The sequence below is a fragment of the Chenopodium quinoa genome, unplaced genomic scaffold (genome assembly GCF_001683475.1).
Source record: "Chenopodium quinoa cultivar QQ74 unplaced genomic scaffold, ASM168347v1, whole genome shotgun sequence".
In the NCBI taxonomy this organism is placed as follows: Eukaryota; Viridiplantae; Streptophyta; class Magnoliopsida; order Caryophyllales; family Amaranthaceae; genus Chenopodium; species Chenopodium quinoa.
The window spans coordinates 1,318,960-1,324,995 of NW_018744704.1; positions in this window are offsets into that span (position 1 = coordinate 1,318,960).

Below are 6,036 nucleotides of genomic sequence, written 5' to 3' on the forward strand. Positions count from 1 at the left end.
TGTTGTTGTTGTTGTTTCCGTTGCGTCGTTGTTGTTGTTGTTGTTGTTGTTTCCGTTGCGTTGTTGTTGTTGTTGTTGTTGTTGTTGTTGTTTCCGTTACGTTGTTGTTGTTGTTGTTTCCGTTGCGTTGTTGTTGTTTCCGTTGCGTTGTTGTTGTTGTTGTTGTTTCCGTTGCGTTGTTGTTGTTGTTGTTTCCGTCACCAAGAAAGCAGAGGAAGGGGGAGGCTGGGGTTCTGGGCGTAGGGGAGGGGAGAAGAAGAAGGAAGGAGGAAGGAAGAAGGAGGAGGAAGGAGGAAGGCGGAGCAGAGAGAATGAAGGAGGAGAAGAATTCCGTTTTTTTTTATTTTGTATATTTTAAGTTGCCAGTGGTTAACCGTTGCCAACTCTAAATATATATATATATTTTATTTTATTTTTTTTAAGTTGGCAACGGTTAACCGTTGCCAACTCTAACTATTTTTTTTTTAAAAATAAAAAACAAATACTCAATTGGCAACGGTTAACCGTTGCCAACTCATTTAAGTTGACAACGGTTTTCATGAACCGTTGCCATGGGGGGGTTGCCTATTTCGTTTTTTCTACTAGTGTAAAACCACTAAATAAAATAGATAGGGAAGTAGGGTCGAATCCACAGGGAAACAAGTCTTTCTCTTCCTAATTAATTAATATAATCTACATTATCAAGTAACCAATTTGTTTTTATGAGAATTAAACTAAGCCGAATTGAATAAGAGAGGAAATCAATAATAAAAGGTCTAGGGTATAGGTTCACCAATAAATAATATTTTAGGGTAAAACATAACAATCAATTATCAATGCATAAATTAATCAGATCATAAAGGGCTTTCGCTACGTATTACAATCACAGAATTAATCTACCGGTATTAAATCGCATCTCTTGAATCTTGACTTAACCATTTATAAATTAACCTGCCTATTGAAACTAAGCCTAAATATCAATTCTCATCTCTCGAATCAATATTGCATAACTCATACAATTAAACCAGGCCTAATCTAATTGCATAGCATTAAATCAATCAATAAGAAATCAATCAAAAACATTAACAATCAACAATAATAAATTACCCCTTCATATTATTTATGGATCCCCACAAACCCTAGAATTAAACTACTCACACATAATTAAATCTAAACTAATTAAAGCAATTACGCAAGACATAATAAATCAAAGAAATTAATTGCTGAAAATGAAAGGGAAGGAATCGTTTCCAAAATTAATGAAAGTAATGAATTGCATAAAACTCCCGAGTGTAGTGGGAGGAAATAAGAGTATTAACAACAACTTAAAACTAAATCCGAAAATTTAAGGAAGAGAGTGAAAAATCGTCCTTAACTTCCTTAACTAAAACGTATTTATACTAGGCTAAAAAGATAAAACAAAATAAATTGTAAAACTCTTCAGAAATACACGCCCGACCGGTCGGAGCTTCGCCCGGGCCGGGCCCGCCTTTTTTGAGTCTTTAGTCTTCACTCGCATCCGGTCGGGCGCGACACCGGCGAAGAGTCTTTTTCTTCTGTACGCCTCGCCCAGCCAGGCGCGCCTCAGGGCGAGGGCTTGCCCCGTCGGGCGAGCTCTCGGGCAGAGCTGGACCTTCTGGCCTAATTCTTTTGGCCCAATTCCAAATTCCTCTTGGGTCTTGATACTTGGTCCATTGCCTCGATCTCTTCTATGCCAAGCCTTTAATCACCGATTTGATGACTCCAACCGGTCTTGAGCTATGAAATACGATCATAATTCTCCAATGCTCGTAGAGGCTAAACATAAGTGCGGGAAAATGCTCCAAATCTGCAATTTTCTATAAAATAGAACCAAAACTACGAAAACACTAGAAAACGCATATTAGTAATAAAAGTGACTCTGAAGAGCCAATAATACTCCTAAAAATGACCAAGGGATGGGGGTAAATCACTATAAAATATGAACATATCAAATTTCAAGAGAAAAATATACAAATATCTTGATTAGTTCTAATATTGTCTATTGGTTGCACATTTAAGATATTGAACTCGATCTATATATATATATTAATGTTGATAAATAATTGAATTTACTCATTCCCAGAAGTGAATGATAATTCTTATGATTAAAAGGTATATGTTTGCATGATATTTATCATTCATGTAAAGTTCATAATAATTATAAACATAAGTACATAATATTCATTTGAAATAAAATTATCTAAGTATGACATTGTGAAAAGATTAATTAATTATTTGAACAATGTATTCACTATGCCCATACTTTTGAGAATTTTCAATATAAAGATTTATATAATTAGGCAAGAGGAAAATAATAACTTTGCTTTGTTTAACACATGCGTTGCTAAAAGAATTAATGGCTTAAAAGGAGCAAGGGATTTAAAGATTGTTGGACTATTTTTATACCCCCATATGCAAGGATTAGGGGGAGATAGTGTTTATTCCATTGTTTTTATGTAATCCTTGCACATGAATAATTAAATATGTTGACGGTCAGTTTGGAACATACACTAGCCTAAATATCAATGATTTAATGATTTAATAGAGGTGGCCACATGATAATCAAATATTTAGAATGATACCATCCTGAAGATGGATATGAATAAATGTCATTGACTATATACCAACTGTAAATGCTCTAATTAAAATTGATATCCCAGAAAGATAATAATAGTTTCTAATGATCCTAAAGCACGCCTGAAGCATAGTAGCCAATTAAGTTCCAAAGATAAGAATTTTCAAACAGGAAAGAGCAATTATTGACAATAGCAAATTTGAGAAAGTGATACATTATGCTAGATCTATATAAGAGAATATGTTTAGTAAAATTATTATGTACCATGATTATATAAAATACTCCAGAAGAGTATAAAATGTCCAACAAGATTAGCATGTATCAAGATTATAATCAATGCTCCAACAGGGTATGAGCTAAGTTATTATTGGATCAAGTATTCAAGTATCAGTTGATTGTCTTGCCAAATGTATAAAGAAACACACATTGGTGTTCTAATATCACATCATACTCATGGCAATGCATAAAATATATCTAATAAAGTAAACACTAGTGTTGGAAAAATGACCAAAATTTAAATTTAGATAAACGATTGGATGTGATAATTAAATTATGCCATCCGGGTTCAATAAATACCCGTTATGGAAACCTGAAGTTTCATTTGATAATGTGCTGACACTCTCTCAATGTTAGATATATAAAATGAATTGAATGGCAAGACATAACATTGAGATTGAGCTATATTTGGATTGTGATTTTTAATGATTTGTGTTGAAGAAAATTTCAAGAGATAATATATTCGTTTTGAATAAATTTTCATACGAAAGAGAAATAGATGACTAGAAGTTCACCAGAATAACTTATATATTGTCACATGTTGGTGACCAGAAGCTCACCAAATACAAGTTGTATGTAGAAATTCTGAATATTTAATTAGTATCATACTATCAAGGCTTCTAGTGATCTAGAAGATCATCACATAGTAGAATTACAATCAAGCTTATATTTGTATAACAATTCAATTGATTGGGGCTATTGTATGTCAGCTTATAAGAAATAGGAAAAAAAGGAAATTCAACTGCACAACATATGTCTCCCCATTGATATTGAATTATTGATCTCCTGAAGTGAAACAAATTATGAAATATTTAATAATAAATACGTATGCGTTATGCAATGTATAGTTAATGAAGAAATGATTTTTCTTTAAAATTGCTCTCTAGAAGAGATAAAAGCTTGTTTAATATAATTCTTCTGAGAGATAAATTTTGATTATGATCCTCGTATGAAATGAATTTTAATGCAATGCTAAGTTGGTATAGAATTAGATGCCCCTATAAATGAGATATTTTACCAACTTAGGGGGAGAAGAATCAGCAAAAGTTAGAAAATCGAAAAGAATTTGATGATCCCTATAGTTGTAGTTTGAAAAGTTATATGCCAACTTTGTCTATATATTATCAAGATATGTTGCACATTTATGATTTAATTTGTATTCAGTTATGACTCAGGTTGCATAGCGTTGAAGATACATTTTGGTCATATTATGTTTATACATTGAGATAAAATCTTGCCAATTATACTTGAATCACTGCACCTGAAGTGTGGGTTGTATGATCGGTTCCAAAATAAAGATATGATATGTGGCAAGATAGTGCAGTTAACACTTTTAATATTGTAATAGTATATAAATACTATAGCGTATGAAATGCCCCAAAAGTGGTATAGATATCTGAATAATTACAATAGATGGCATATGATGTAAGAGAAGTTATGATGGTACCAATGAGAAACATATTGTCAAAATAGCATGTAAAGTAAAATTGTACCTTGAGGTATATGATGATACCGGTATATGATGGAACCGATAAAATAATGCATATGCATGATAGAATGGACTAGTAAATAAGGGATCAGAAACATATGTCCATTTGGATGTCGACATGAAACTAAGATAATAAATCAAAAATTTATCATGGACTAGTAGTCTAATTAGGAAATGGATTTCTGAAATCCACACTGTACAGTGTTTGCATTTTTGAGTCTTTTATTTATGTGCATGTTTGAGTTTTATATGAATTACTCATTTTATGTATAGGATGTAGTTTGATGCATTACTCATTACATATATATTTTGTTTTATGTTTTATTATGAATTCTACATCTCATATTGCATGCATTAGTTCTATACAACAATTGTGTTATATGTGAATGTTTATGGTATGACGAGTTTGTAATTATGATGAAGGCTTACAAGAAGAAATTTATACTCTGATGGGCTTATAATTGTGATGAAAGTTTATATGATGACGATCCAATAACATGTTATGAATCATGCATGAAAAGTTCCCGCAGAACTTATATACAACGTATTCAAATATCTAGCCCTACAAATTCTATATTCTGAAAAATGACAATGTTGATATTGTTATCAAACTCATGGAGAGTATTGGTGACTAAGTTATTTGAAATATCAACCTGAAGTTTAACCAAGTGAGAGTTAATCGATTTTTATATTCATTGGAAAACTCCCGTATAAAATGCAAAATGTCTTAAGAAGAATAGTAATGAGCTACATTGCAGTAAGGATAATCTTCTTAAGGTCCAGAAGAACCATGAGTAAAGTATATAATAATTACTTATGTTATATATTACTAATTCATATAAACTTAGATAATGGTATCAAGATATCATGAGTTGCCATAAATTATATCATCAACATTTGATTAACAATAGCTACTTTAACGACCTCCAGAAGTAGGTATAATTTTGATGGTAAGGCAACTTGAAACAAAAATGTCATATAAGATAATAGTGGTAAACGCAACATAGATATTGTTCTCACAAGTGTGGAGAAATGAAGATGTCTCACGGTGAAGATTAGAAGATTCAAGTTTGATTATATCAAGGAGGATCAACTATCATGTAATGATATTCAGCTACAAGTGTGAAGTTACTAAGGCATTGGATCATTACGTTGGAAGATCTCAAGTTATGCATTCATCAGGAGGAGAAAATACGCACGCGCTGCACTCTTTTTCCCTTAACCATGGTTTTGTTCCACATTGAATTTTCCTGGTAAGGTTTTTAACGAGGTAATATGTCAAGGCGTATTACGATATAGTGTTGTACTCTTTTTCCTTCACTAGATTTTTATTCCATCGGGTTTTCCCTAGTAAGGTTTTAACGAGGCACACTATTCAATAATGGTCATCCAAGGGGGAGTGTTATATAATATATGTATTTAGTGGATGTCCATTATACCCTTATGATTATTCTAGGATATTCTAGATATACTAGACTTATTATACTACAAGGTAACCCTAATTATATCACATGTATATATATATGTACTCCCACGTCATTCAGAAATAAGAATATCAATCTATTTTCTCCCCCAAGTTTCCTCTTTCTCTGTAATTTCATAACCAAAAATGATTTTTGTAAAAAAACATTTTTATTTAAGTTTGACCAACAAAGAATAAATAAACCAATCAACATTGAACAGTGGTAGCCATCTT